The 14,925-nt window shown below is 44.8% G+C and overlaps 1 long non-coding RNA gene across 1 annotated transcript; it reads left to right on the forward strand.

The window, feature by feature from the left end:
• The first annotated feature begins 12,431 nt into the window (after positions 1-12,431).
• On the forward strand, positions 12,432-14,721 carry LOC112821808 (uncharacterized). Its single transcript, XR_003207557.2, has 4 exons — positions 12,432-12,748; positions 12,832-12,952; positions 13,586-13,651; positions 14,507-14,721. It is a non-coding gene; the product is annotated as an uncharacterized lncRNA (long non-coding RNA).
• Positions 14,722-14,925: the final 204 nt, after the last annotated feature.

The following is a 14,925-nucleotide window of genomic DNA, read 5'->3' on the forward strand; positions in this document are numbered from 1 at the left end:
CCTTGGTGCAGCATTTTTAAACAAAGTATATCATATTAATAGTTCCATTCATGGAACTTCTAGCTTCCACCTCGGTCTCATCGTGTAGCGGGCGACACATGTGTTTCGACCCAGAGGTTTCCTAGCGGCGTCTCTCTTTTCCTGGTGCACCACTTAACCAATACCTTTCTTTCAAGGACAGTGTGCAGCGCTCGGGTGAAGAAATATAGTGAGCTCCCTCATGAGTGACTAGGGAAAGCGAGCCGCTGCCAGGCTTGTCTGGTGGTAGGAGAAAGGATCTGATGCTGTTTATCTGCTAGCCAGTTGTGCTGATGGTCTGTAGCAGGAGCCTGTGCATCCTGCCAAAGGCTCACAGCCATCAGTCTGCCAATTGATGGTGTCAGCTGGACATACGGGAGATCGCAGATCAGGGGCAGTCAGTGGAGATTAGGTATCAGAAAATATGTGTGGGAAGTAAAGTTGAGCAGCCCTACCCTGGAGCCTATAGAGAGAAGTCAGAGTCTTTTGCTCCAGTGGTTGTCCCTTGGTGTAACTATGGTGTAACTCTATTTATTCACTGTATTGTTTGGTAATGTTTTTATATTTTTTCCATATGTCCCCGTCTAGCCATCATGAGCTCAAAAATTTGCATGCATATTTAATGAAAATGGAAGCACCACATTCCTGTTTCTCAAGAAAGTTGATGATGAACATACACCTAGCACAAAATACTGTTTCCCAGACACTACGGGGGCAGTAGTCATGGCCCACGTGAAAACCAGAAGGCACAAATCTGCAGAAGAAGCATCAACGTCCACGGCAAAAGGGAGTGATTCTTTTTAGGAGATGATGCCCCAGGAGGATGACTTACCATACGCAGCTACAAAAAATTACATTCACACACCACTCTGAACCATGACTGTCCATTCATATCAAATGATTGTCTTTTAAAATTAATCTTGCTCATTTTGGGGGCAAAAAAGATATACACATGGCCAAAAGGTACATGTAAAAGATGCTTAATGTCACTGATCATTAGAGAAATGCAAATCAAAACCACAGTGAGATACTGCTTCATACCCATTAGGATGGCTATCATCAAAAACCAGAAAATAGGGGCGCCTGGGTGGCTCAGTCGGTTAAGTGTCTGACTCTTGGTTTCAGCTCAGATCTTAATCTCAGGGTCGTGAGTTCAAGCCCCACGTTGTAAAAAACAACAACAACAACAACAAAATGCCCAGAAAATGTGTTGGCAAGGCTGTAGAGAAATTGGAGCCCTTGTGCATCATTGATGGGCATATAAAATCATACAGCCCCTTTGGAAAATGGTACAGCAATTCCTCAAAAAAGTCAAACATAGAATTGCCATAGGATCCAGCAATTCCACTTTTGGGGATCAAGCCCAAAGAACTGACATCAGGGACTTGAACAGATATTTGGACATCCATGTTCATGGCAGTGTTATTTGCAATACCTGTAATACAATGCTACATGTGGATGAATCTTGTGGGCATCATGCTTAGTGAAATTAGCCAGACATGGACAATATTGCATGATTGTATTTACATGCAGTGTCTGGAATAGTTACATTCATAGAGAAAGAAAGTGGAGTGGTGGTTACCAAAAGCCAGAGGGAAAGAGAGATGAAAATTAGTGTGAGATGATGAAAAAGTTCTGGAGAGTTGCAAAACAATGTGAATTTTCACATTGAGCTAGACCCTTACAAAGGGTCAAAATTGTCATTTTTATGTTATGTGTATTTTACCATGATAAAAAATTAATTTTGTTCATTTTTTACTCTAAGTAAGAGGCGGTAACTGTTAACATGTGGGCTCTGTTGGCAGAAGCACGACTTTGCAAACAGTTAAATGATGCCAATTTGGTATCAGTGTCATCTGAAGTTTTAAGTGGCTCTAACGGAGATTTGATTTTTTTCAACCAATTCATAGCATCCTGCCAAAGGTAAAACATCCAAAATTAGTGTAAACATTACTGTAAATTTAGTTAAAATATCTGGCACTGAAGATTAAAATTGTCTTTGTGGTCTCAGAAATATACGTTTTGGTGAAACATGGCTTTATGATCAAAATGATGTTTTTACTAAACTTTCAAATAGTGGTGACCTCGGAGTTGGTTGTGACGCACATGTACTTTTCAATTCATTCTGACCAGCTGTGAGGAGCTGCGGTGGTTAAAAATTACAAATATTTGCCTGCAAACTCAGAGTAACCATGATAAAGCTGATGTATTTAGAAAATACTTTGGCATAGTAACCCATGCTTTCTTTGCCTTGTCATTCATCAGACATGAAAAAGCTCGAGCTTTTGCAGGACTATTTTGTACATCAGCGGGAGTCTTCCAATGGTACCACGTTTTGTTTCATTTTGTTTTCCCTTTTTCCTCTATATTTTTGCCAAAAAAATCAGTTGGAAATATTAATCAAAATACTCAATGAATGGGACACTAAAATGAACTTCAGCTTTTAAGACATTTTCACAAATTACAATGACTGAAAGCAAAGCTTGCAAACGGGAAAGCATAGAAACTTGCTTCTAAAAAAGGGAGAGAGGAACTGGGCAAAGTCAAGGATGAGAATGCCCATAGCATAACCTACACCTGTAGGGCGGGGGATGTTCAGCACCAGCCAGACGCTTTGGATGGAGCTTCTCTTTTTAACTGTATACATTTATATTCTATATCAGAATGGAACCGGAAAGGCCAATGATCTAAGTTCGGCAAAATATTCGAAAGAGTTGTAAATAGAGATCTCTTCTCTGATGCCTTTTTATCTTGTATCAGTACTTACCAAAGAAAAGTAATCTGGAAGGAGGCAAAGAGACAGTGCCTGTGAAAATATTTGGGCTGAAATACTACACATTATGATACGAAATACGTTAGAAATGAGGCTATCCTTGGGGCACCTGGGTGGCTCAGCGGGTTAAGCATCTGACTCTTGATTTCGGTGCAGGTGATAATCTCAGGGTCCTGAGATTGAGCCCATGTCAGGCTCTGTGCTCAGTGTGGAGTCTGCTAGGTTTCTCTCTCCCTCTACCGTCTCTCTCCACACCCCCTACCCCTGCTTTCTCTCTCTCAAATAAATACATAAAATCTTAAAAAAAAAAAAAAAAGAAATGAGGCTATCCTTCATTTAACAGACTTTCCTTTGAGCTCACCAGGCATCTCAGCACCTGCAAAGAATATTTTCTCAGTTAAAAATATCATGGTCTACAAAGGGATCTTTTGAAGGTATCAACAGTTTCAAATTTATTAACAAGTAAATGCAACTTTGAAGACAATTTCAGGCTATGTTATGAAAATCTAAAAATAATGAGCCCAAACTGGAAAAAATAAAACAAAACAAAGCATCTTCTTCAGAAGAATGTGTTACACTATTAGATACAGCTACAAAATGGATTCAAGTACTTGATTGTGTACCCACAGTAACTATTCTTCTAATGTTTTTTAAATGTTCACAAAATTAGTATAAATGCTTTTAAAATTTTGCTCAGACATATGTAGATACAGATATATGTTATTTTTGTTTTGAGGTTTTTTTAAGTGATTTTTTTTTTAGAGAGAGAGCGTGAGTGGGGGGTGGGGAGGGGCAGAGAGAGAGAGCATGAGAGAGAATCTCAAGCAGGCTCCGTGCCCAGCACAGAGCCTGACAAGGGGTTCGATCTCATGACCCTAAGATCTCCACCTGAGCCGAAACCAAGAGTTGGACGCTCAACTGACTGAGCCACACAGGCGCCCCGAGAATTTTCTGTTTAAGTATAATTTTGAATAGGACTAGTTTACAGTTCTATAGTTTTATAGGTCCACGAACGTAGTAAAACCCATTTGTAGATCAACAGCTAAATATTTCTATGTAATTTTAATTATTTTTGGTAGCCCCCAATTTCATGGGAGAGAGACCAGTCTGAGAGTTTTCAGTGCTGCTCAGAGGACTATTAGAAAGGCCATGGGGCACCATGGTGACTGTGTGGAGTGCATGGAACACAGGAAAAGCACAGAATGCATTGCCCACACCAAGGTGTTTGCAATTGCAGAGGCCGGGCAGGAGCCTCTGAAGGGCCCAGAGAAAGGCCCGTTCAAGAAAGGTGTGCAGTAGAATCAGACTCAGAGCTCTTGCGGCTGTTTTCCTCCCGTGCCAATCAAGTAGTAAATCTTCTGCTCCCCTGCCCCCTTTCCAGGCTTTCTTCCATGTTCTCCAACCCACCGGGGGCCAGAAACCAGGAGCTGGAGTTAGCAAACTGGGGAGGAGGGAGGGAGAGAAGAAGGACCATAGCCTGCCTTCTCCAAGGGAGGTGGTGGGACTGGAGGCAGGAGGTGACACAGAAGTCTTACCTTAAGAAGACGTAACTGTTGATTGGCCCTGAGAGTTGAATGTCTGAACTGAGACCATGTTCGCAAAGAAATTTGCTGGAGGACTTTTTGAAACCAAAGAATGGGCAAAAATCAGGGGGCTGAGGAAAAGAAGGAGCCTCGAGAATATCCTAAGTGAAAGAAGCCAGACACAAAGGTCACATTTTGTAGGATTCCATTTAAATGAAATACCCAGAAGAGGTAAATCCATAGGGATAGAAAGTGGACTAGTGTTGCCAGGGGCTGGGGTGCAGGGGGCCAGGGGGAATGGGGAGTGACTGCTGATGGGTATGGAGTTTCCTTTTGGGGTGCCGAAAATGTCTTGGAACTAGATGGAAGGGGTGGTTGCACAACAGAGTGAATGTATCAAACGCCACTGATTTGTTCACTTTAAATGGTTATTGAGTAATTTTATGTTATGTGAATTTTATCTTAATTAAAAATCCAGGGACTGCCCAAGTGTCCATCCGGGCACAGAAGAAGGACACCCCCTACCCGGAAGGTTTAAAGGACAGTGCCAGAGAAAAAAATTTCAGCAAGGATTGTACCCCATACATTCTGCATGTAACTAAATGGGGCTGTGTGCATCGCACATCAACTGAACTCTCCAGGAGACTTCAAGAATTTTCAAGGGCACATTTTGAAGATTTTTCAAGGGCACATTTTGACTCTACTGGAATTTCTCTTAATGTGCTGACTTCATTAGCTCCACACCTTCTGAGCAGCACTAAAGCATCCGGCAGGTGAAGGCAAGACAGAAAGAAACAGCCTAAACTGTCTCCCTGAGAGCTGAGTCTCATTAACAGGAAAGTTCTAGAGACTTCTGCTGCAGCAGGCCCTGGGCCACTTTGAATCCAGGACCACGCATCACTCCCTGTAATTCCTGAGGTCCAGCTCTTTGGTGGGTCCTGAGTTGCCCTTTCTGCGAATTCAGACCCTGAGTCTCCCAATTCCTGAAAAGGATTCTGTGCTTAGCAACCAAGGAGGTGGACAGCATGGAGTCTAAAAAGCTTGCTAACTCAGAAAAAGTCTCTTGCTCCACAAGAGAAGTGATTGCAGCTAGCAGGCATCCTGGGTGTTTGCACTGGCTATTGTGTGCCCAAGCCATGGTGAACAAATTATTTTTAAAAACTGGCAGGGCACTACTAAGTTTTAAGCCTATAACTGTGCATTAAAATTGGAAATGATGCAGTCAGAGAAGCAGGGAAGGAATTAGGGGATGCAAACCATGCTCTTAATTCAAGAGAGCAGATCACACAATTTCTCCATGCCTCCATCTTCTCTGTAAAATGGGGATCCTTTTGATTTCACTAGGTAGTTGTGAGAATAAAGTGATATAGATACATATCAAAATGCTTCGGAAAGTGCCCGGTGTAATGCAAAATGCAATGTAATGCAAAATGCAATTTTACCCAAGCTGATGAACAAAAGAGCTGGTTCAGAAATACACCTAGAGGGGGACCTGGGGCTTTCGATATTTAGGGATAAGGTGGGCCGGTGGGTGAACCCACAGCCTGGCCTTACTGTCTCATGTGGGATTGGCAGGTCTGTTTGGGCTGCGTAGAGATGCCCTGCTCTGAATTTGTCATTTGTTAGAAAGAGGAAACTGTCTAAAGGGGGTAAATGCAAATGAAGAAAGTGAATCACCAACCACTCATTATAATTGTCTTTGTTTTTCAGGATTAATAATCCTCGGTCAAAAATAATACAGTGATTTTAGGGTTTAAAATTTGGGTATTAATTAGCGCAAGGAACCAGTTCAGAGTGCTTCTTCTTTGTGTACTTAGCTGGGAAGATTTGTGTTTCAATTGGCTTATTTGGAATTAACATTTTGATCTGTATGCTCCATTCTCTATACCACCCAAGAGGACATTCAATTAAACTCAGTAGATATTTACTGAGCTTCTGGTTTGCTCCCAAGCTGGGGATACTGTGGTGAACGAGACAGGTATCTTCACCCTTGGGTGGCCCGTAGGCTTTTGGAGATCGGTGCAGCCTCAGCCCTGGGATTTGAAGGAGATGGTGGCGGGGGCGGGGGGCGTGGGCGGTGCAGGGCATGGGCTTGAACCTGCAGAAATCACACCCAACCCACTTCAGATGTATTCTGGCAGGGATTTCCATGGAATTACCAGCAGCAGAGGTGGGCACCCAGGTTTGAAATCATTCCTTTGGATTGCTGCCAACCCCTCTGGTCCTTTAAGGATACCCTGCGTCAAGAGTCTGGTATTTAAACTGACAGCCACTGTTCACATTGGAAGGGCAGACATCTGAAATTAGAATGCCCAAAGATCAGGAAAGCAAAAGATGATATTTGGTGTGTTTTCACAGGGCAGTGTGTATGAAGCTACTACACTCATCTGCATGGTGGTTGAAGGATTTTGTTTCGGAAAAACTGCCAAAACCCCAAACCAATTTTCAGCCTGAGTACTTCCCATGATTTTGCTTCAAATACTGAACAGATGGGCTCCAAGTTGGGTTTTCCTGAATCTATGCACCAGCAGCCTTGCCCAGCTCAGAAATAAGCAGGACTTGCCCCAAAGGACAAGAACCCTGATTTTTAAGAATTTTTAAAGAATTTTATCCCTCCAAGGGTCACAAAATACTTGCGCCAAGCTGACTGAAAGTGCAAGTTTCTTCAGGGGTTTCCACGCCCCCTCTCCCCCCCCCAAGGAGACTAAAGACTGGCTAAACCCACAGATTCTCATCAGGTGTTTCTTCCCCACAGGTCTGAGAAGCGCAGGCTGGAAAGAGGCTGAGGATTTGATTTTGCCATTTGGTGAAGGAGAAGAGGAATCTCCTCTTATGCTTTGTTAGCATTAAGAGGCATAGAATTTCAGGGCTACATGACCCCCCTAGACTTAGACCCATGATTCCTCTTAATTTTCCATCTCCAGAACTTTCTCATCTTTCCCAAACCGGAACTCTGTCCCCATTAAACACCAAGTCCCCATTCCACCCTCCTCCCAGCCCCTGGCAAACACTGTTCTTTCTCTCTCTGAGTTGACTACTCTAGGGACCGCACAGAAGTGGAATCATATAGTATTTGTTCTTTTGTGACTGGCTTATTTAACTTAGCATAACATCCTCAAGGTTCATCCATGTTGTAGCATATAAGAAGATTTCCTTCCGTTTTAAGGCTGCATAATATTCCATTGTCTGTATATACCATGTTTTGTTTATGCATTCATCCATCAGTGAACATTTGGGTTGTTTCCACTTTTTTGCAAATGCTGCTATGCACGTTCCTGTACAAATATTTGAGTCCCAGGTTCACTTCTTTCGGGTAGATACCCAGAGGTGGGATTGCTGGATCACATGGTAATTCTGTATTTAACTTTTTTGAAGAATTGCCAGACTGTTTTCCACACTGACTGTGCCATTTTACATTTCTACCAACAGTGCACAAGGGCTCCAACTTCTCCACATCCTTGCCAACACTTGTTGTTTTCTGTTTTTGTTTTTTAAGATTTATTTATTTATTTAAGAGAGAGAGAGAGAGAAAGCACAAGTGGGGTGGGTAGAGGGAGAGGGAGAGAGAATCTTAAGCAGACGCGACGCTGAGCACGGAGCCCAACATGGGGTGCCATCCCAGGACCCTGAGATCATGACCTGAGTTGAAATCAAGAGTTGGACACTCAACTGACTGAGCCACCCAGGCGCCCCACTGTTCTTTTGATAGTAGCCATCCTAATGGGCGTGATGACACCTCTTCTTACATGGAAAAAATGGGTCACAGGAAAGCCGTGCTTATCCAAAGACACTTAGCCGGACGGTGGCAGAGCCAGAATCAGTATCTAGGGGCCCTAGTACTACAACAAGGCTTTATCTCACTTCATTTCTTACAAAGGAGGAAACCGAGGTCCAGAGGTGAGGACACTCTGGGGGTTGTAGGCTTTAGGGAACAACCCACCAATACTAGCTATGCGCCACTCGCTGCATCTTGTGGACCGATTGGAGCCTAGCTTCTCAACCCTAGTGTTATGGACTGAACTGTGTCTCCCTTCCCCAGATCCGTATGATGAAGCCCTAAGTTCCGATGTGACTGTATTTGGAGATATGGCCCTTATAGAGGTAATTAAGGTAAAAGAAGGTGGCATGGGTGGGCCCTAATTCAGTAGGACTGGTGTCCTTGTAAGAGGAAGAAGCACCAGAGCTCTCTTTTTCTCTCAGTGCACACACAGAAGACAGACCCCACAGAGACACAGCCAGAGGGTGGCGGACGGGAAGCAAGACCTCACCAGAAACCACCCCTGCCAGCCAGTCTGTGGTATCCTGGCATGATGGCAGCCCGAGCTGACTAACACACCCGGATTCAGAGAGGAAGCAGATCGAGAAAAACCCAGAGAGGGGTGCCAGGCTTGGTACCGGTGGGTCCCACAATGGGTTGGGCCACGTTAGACTATTTCTGGAATCTCAGAGGCTTAAACCTGACGTCCGAGTAATCTCGTCTTGGCAGAACACACTTTCCTGATGTTGAAAATAAAGGGTTTAATGAAGCTTACTAAAATATAACCAAAGGCTTCCTGGGTATCAAATGGCTGCCACCGAAAAGTATTCTGGTGATTTAAAAGTCCCGGACATATGCATATTAGATTTCCCCCAAAGTACATATGGTTTTACCCCCAGTATTGAGCTTCTCTCGTTCCACTGTCTTCTCCGTGATCTCTTGGGAGGTTTTTCTCAGCTATTTCTGAAATCTATGTCAGCTTTTCCCTCCCTGTCTGCCAGATCCCTCTCCAGGCTTCTTATTTCTCTAAGATCTAGTTATACTTCAGATGGTCCTGGCTGTAAGGCAAATGGGACCTAGTGAACAATGGGAAGAGGAGGAAAGCCAAGAGCGGCTGTGGATGGCCATGGGTGGGGTAGGGAGCAGACTGGTCGTCAGGCTTACAGATGGGGCTTGGGCAGGCGTCTAGAAGGCCAAGTGGGCAACTGAGGCAGAACCCTAACCAAGTGGTAGGAATGGGCTCAGCATCGTAGAAGTTGCCCAGCATGATGCACTAGCCTGGTGTGTGCAGACGTCATCTTCTAAGGCACTGACTTCCTCCTGTCTGCCCCTCACCCTTTGCTGTTTTCTCAGACTCTAGCCCACCCCTCCTGGCCTCACCCTGCCCCACCCATGCAGCCTCTCTGTTTCAGGCGATGCAATCGTTCCTTGCTCTTTCTTGGTTTTGTCTACTCACATAAAACTCTCAGGGTAGTGTCAAGTCCCAGGACATCTCTCAGCGTGAAGGGCAGGGTCCCAACAAGAATTAGAGGCTGGCTGAGACTCACCTGTGTCAGCTTCCCAGAGGGAACTCTGGTGCATATCCTCGAGGTTCTGAAGGTTTTCCCTGTTGAGTTAGGAACTGAGTGGCCTGAGAAGTCCAAGAAAATGGTGAAGTTGGAATTTATACTCAGGAATGAAGATTCTCAACCTAGAGCTCACTCGACTACAGTATTTCTCAGGCTCTAACATACACCTGAATCTTTTCAATATGTGGGTGCTGATATAATAGGTCTGTAGTAGATTCTGATGTGTGGCCTTGAATTCTGCATTTCTAATAAGCTCCCAGGTGATACGGGGGCTGTTCCTAGTTTCCGCCGTTTGAGTGTCAAGGTCCCACGGCATCACGTTCAGGGAAGGACACCTGTGCTGGAATTTCAGCTAGCATGGAAGGCTGGAATATTTTTGAGTGCCATGGGCTTCTAGTCACACGTGGTGGACACCACCCCCTCCTCCCCTCTATCTCATTAGGCTTGGATCTACAGCACAGAGGTTTGCAAGCTTGTGCATGTATTAGAATCACCTGGAAAGCTTAAAGCCACTGCTAGCTGGGATCCATTCCTACACTTTCTGATTCACTAGATCTGGGGTGGGGCCCCAGAACTTGCATTTTGAACACGTTTCCAGGTGCTGCTGATGCTGCAGGTCTGGGGACCAGACCTTGAACCCACTGTTGCAGAGTAATGGAAACAGGGGTAGCAGAAGGGCCCTACCACAGAGGGTCAGTCAGTGTTGGGTTTGAGTCTGATTCTGCCCCTTACAGTGTGATGTTGGGTAAGTCACTCCCCTTCTCTAGAATCCAACTTTCCCATCTACAAAACAGCGATAATGCACCTCACTGTGCAGTGTTGCTGAGCAGATGAAAGAGAATGTTTGCAAGTAGCTTCACACGTGTTTGTCCTTAAGAAAGAGTTCCCAGGGGACGCCTGTGTGGCTCAGTCCATTAAGTGTCTGCCTTTGGCTCAGGTTGTGGTCCCAGTGTCCTGGGATCAAGTCCTGCATCGGGCTCCCTGCTCAGTGGAGCCTGCTTCTCCCTCTGCCTGCAGCTCCCCCTGCTCGTGTTCTCTCTCTCTGTCTCTGACAAATAAATCAATTGTAAAAAAAAAAAGTAGAGTTTCCAGTCTGCATCCGAGAGTCTGCTTGATGCTCTCACATCAATGAAAAAGTTTTCAGTTGGTCAGCTATTTTAGTTCCTTGACTTACTGTTTTCATGGATTTGAGTAAATTATCCAAGTCATTAGAGCACCCCCTCCCCAGGATGCTGTTCAGGAAAGTAAGCTCTAGAAGGTCTACATCTGAAACACCCAGAGCAGGGCTTCTTAAACTTTAATCACTTGGGGAGCTTGTTCAAATGCAGATTTTTATACAGGAGACCTGGGATGGTTCTTGAGAATTTGCATTTCTAACAAGCTCCCCGGTGATTTTGATGTTGCCGGGCTCAGGACCACACTTTGAGTAGCAAGAATTCCAAAACAATTTAACATGCCTATTCCTTGACCCTGCCCAGACTTACACCTACAACTTCCTCAGGTGATCTTTTGGCAAACTGAAGTGTGACAGTTGCTGTCTCTATGATCACATTAATCTTTTGCCTTTTAAATTTTAGCTATAGCCCAAACAGTGGAAGGTGTCAACATCACACCCCCAACCGTGCACATTTTCGTGGGGTTATAAAGAGAAGCAGAGGTGCCTCAGTTCCACTTCTAGTGCATAATAACTAGGTGGTCCTGGGCAAATCGTTTCACGTTCAGCTCACGTTTTTGAGGTAATCTGCTTGTCTATAATATGGGAAAAGTAATACAACAGATCACTGTGAGTCTGGATGACCCGCTGGGTCCAAAAGCACCTTGGAAATTGTAGATTTGCAGATGCAAATAACTCTCTTTAAAAGTAGAAAAGCTGGGGCGCTTGGGTGACTCAGTTGGTTAAGCATCTGCTTTCAGCTCAGGTCATGATCCCAGAGTCCTGGGTTCGAGCCCTGCATCGGGCTCCCTGCTCAGCAGAGGTCTGCCTCTCCCTCTCCCTCTATGCGCTCTCTCTGTCTCTCAAGTAAATAATAAAATCTTAAAAAAATAAAAATAAAAAAGCCTGGAGCCAAACTTTCTGTATCAACTTATAAAAAAACTAATTGTACATGGGTTTTGGCCATATGCACGCTGGGAGGAATGCACAGAACAATGAAAACAGTAAAATATTTTGGTGTTGGTCCTAATTTAATCTAACCATTAATTTATAAAACCTTTGCATCTTGGCCACCTCCAAAGAGGACCAGCTGTGTATGAACATCACTCCCTTAAAAGTTATTTAAATGGTTAAATGTACATTAGCACATGCAGCCGCTGGAGAGCAACATGTAACATCAGAGGCCTTCTCCAATTTAAGGGTCAGTAGGGTTTCAAAAGCAAGTGGGTCGTTTGGAACTTAGGTACTTCTTTTGCAACACAACCGATGTGAATATTGTCTGAGTTCCTGGACTATCTTTAGCTTAATATAGCTGAAACTCAATAAAAACTAATAGCAATGATGTGTAAAGAGCATTATGGTTTACAAAGCACTTCTATACCCATAAATTTGAAAACCTCAACTATCCTCTGAGGATGGATTTCACTTCCCGTCCGTCGTAAAGATGAGGACGCTGAGGCTCAGGGAGGTTAAGGGAATAAAAATTATAGGATCAGCAAGAGGGCAAGAGCTTGAATCGGGTCTGCTGCTTTAAAGACTGGTGCATAATTATGGTCTTCTAGAACAAGTCTCAGTGATCAGAGTTCTAAAGATTCCATCTCGGACTGTCACATATATTCTCGTCTCTGCATCTACAAGATCGGGGGTTCTCCTTCACCTGCTTAGTCTCCCACCTGCCAGTGGTGGGATTCAGCAGGATGGGGACCGAGTCTGAGAGCTACCTTAGTAGTTTTTGAGGGTTGACTTTTGTTCCTTGGGCTCCTCGTTATGCTTTCTTTAATCCCAAGGAGTCTGTCTCATCTTTAATTGGAAGCAAAGTTTCTGTCTCTAATTTAAACAAGAACATGGGTGAATTCCTTAGGATTCCTTCTGGCTGCTAATGACTGAGATTTGAAGTAGTACTGGCCTATGTATAGACGCGGGAGTGTTTTTTTTTTTCTGACCTAAAGTCTGAAGGTAGGTAATATAGCAATGGGATGGTAGTTTCACAAACTCCTCAGAAACCAGGCTCCTTCTGCCTTTCTCTCCACTATCCTTAGGGCTGGTTTCCATCCTCAACTTCACTTTACGGAGACAATGTGATCACTGTAGCTCCAGCCATCACGCCAGCATTCTAGGTAGATAAAAGGAGGAAGAAGGGACACAAAGTGCATCTCCCAGGTGAGTTATTGCCTTTTAAAGCTGAGTACATTTATACGCCCAATAAACTCCATGTTTTGTTTCTAAGGAAGAAGGGAAAGGAGGGACTGGCCTCTGCTTTGTTGGGTTCTAGGTAGGCCAGGAACTGAACAGGGACCAGGGCTAATCTGAACACCTCAGGAACCCATAGAAAATGTCTGTGGGGGGGTGCCTGGGTGGCTCAGTTGTTAAGCGTCTGCCTTTGGCTCAGGTCATGATCCCGGGGTCCTGGGATCGAGCCCCGCATCGGGCTCCCTGCTCCACGGAAAGCCTGCTTTTCCCTCTCCCACTCCCCCTGCTTGTGTTCCCTCTCTCACTGTGTCTCTCTCTGTCAAATAAATAAAATCTTAAAAGAAAAAAAAAGAAAAAGAAAGAAAGAAAGTCTCTGTGGGGAGGTGTTGTGGGATAATGTCCACTGAAGATTCAAATCCCCAGGAGAAAGAGAGCCTGATTTTAAGTTTGCCTTAACTGCCCATTGGTGTCCATGGTGGACACCCCATCAGTTATATGGATGGGAGCTGCATCCTTGCCCAAAAGAGAGGATATTGGGCAGAAACAAGTCACATGTGTCTTCCAGTTTTCATTTGTTGTTCCATTTCATTCTCCCTCTTCCAGCCCCAGACACTTCTCAGCAGGAAGTCGTGACGGAGTGTGGAATGGAAAACGAGCAGGACTGTTGAGGTGAACACACCTGGTTTTCATCATGGTTCTGCCATTTACCAGCTGTGTGACATTGGGCCCATTACTTTACTTGGCCCCTGGGCTGTGCCTCCCTTTCCTCAACTGTCAGAATGGGGATAATCCCACGTAGCTCCAAGCTGGTTGTGAGGATTAATGTATGAATAATGGAATTCTCATGGTCTTGCTAGTCTTGAGTATGACTAGGGTCCCTTCGACACCAGTAAGCTAAGTCTCATGGATTCTTGGGGACAGGGGGAACCCACCGTCCCCTGCTTCACGTGTTTGTGAAGACATTTGGAGGATGCCCTGCACATGTGCTTACCAAGAAGTCAGCTACCCCTATGCCCTGGGGCTGCCCTGCCAGACACCTTGACTGCTGTCCCTCACTGAGCCCTTTCAAAGCTGAGCTATGGTTTGGAAAAACCATAGGGAAACTCTTCTTCCCTCTCAAATGTTACTCTCCAGTGGAGGGATCCCAACTTCGCATTCCCTAGGTCCCTATCTCTCAGAGTTTCCTTGCAGCCTCCTATTTTCCTGAGACTGGATCATGAAGCCACAAGGCAGGGCTGGAGGCAGACCTGAGGTCAGGCTTCCCAGCTGAGGTTCCTCATTGCCTATCCAGAAACCCATCTTCTCCTTTCTCCTTAGGAAGTAAACACTGATTTCCAGCTGGGCCCCTTGCCACCTGGATTAAAAGATAAGATATCTTGGCCTCCTTTGGAACTCCATATATCCATATGACTGAGTTCTGGCCAACAGATTGTAAGCAGAAGTGCTGCGGATAGGGTAGGCTGCCTAGAGAACTGGCACAGCTGGAAGCATGTCCCTTGTTACCCCCTTCCTTCTTTCTTTCAGCCAACCAGCCTGAATTGTGATGGCTGGAGCTGCGACAGCCATCTTGGACCAGGAGGACAGCTTGAGGACGGAAGCTATTTCCCTGAATGGTGGAGAAGAAAGACTGAAGTCTGTGTCCCTAATGATACCACAGAATCTCCATGTCAGTATTGGGCCATTGGTTCTGGATCCTTCTGTAGGAAAGAAAAATAAACTTGAATCTTGTTTAAGCTATAGTCATTTTAAGGATTGTTTTTTCTTGCTATATTCAGCAAAAACTAATCCTAATGGACGGTGCCACACTCATGCCAGGTACTTTCCCTTTGTTGGGGTAAATTCCCTCCCAGGAGATCTGTTAGTCTTCAGTGCAAAGAGACTTCTGATGGGGTCTTCCCCACTGATATTCCTGACATGTCCAGGCACATCTGAATCTGCTTAGA

Source organism: Callorhinus ursinus, unplaced genomic scaffold, assembly GCF_003265705.2.
Source record: "Callorhinus ursinus isolate GAN/ISIS: 27379988/994484 unplaced genomic scaffold, GSC_fseal_2.0 scaffold8, whole genome shotgun sequence".
NCBI lineage: Eukaryota > Metazoa > Chordata > Mammalia > Carnivora > Otariidae > Callorhinus > Callorhinus ursinus.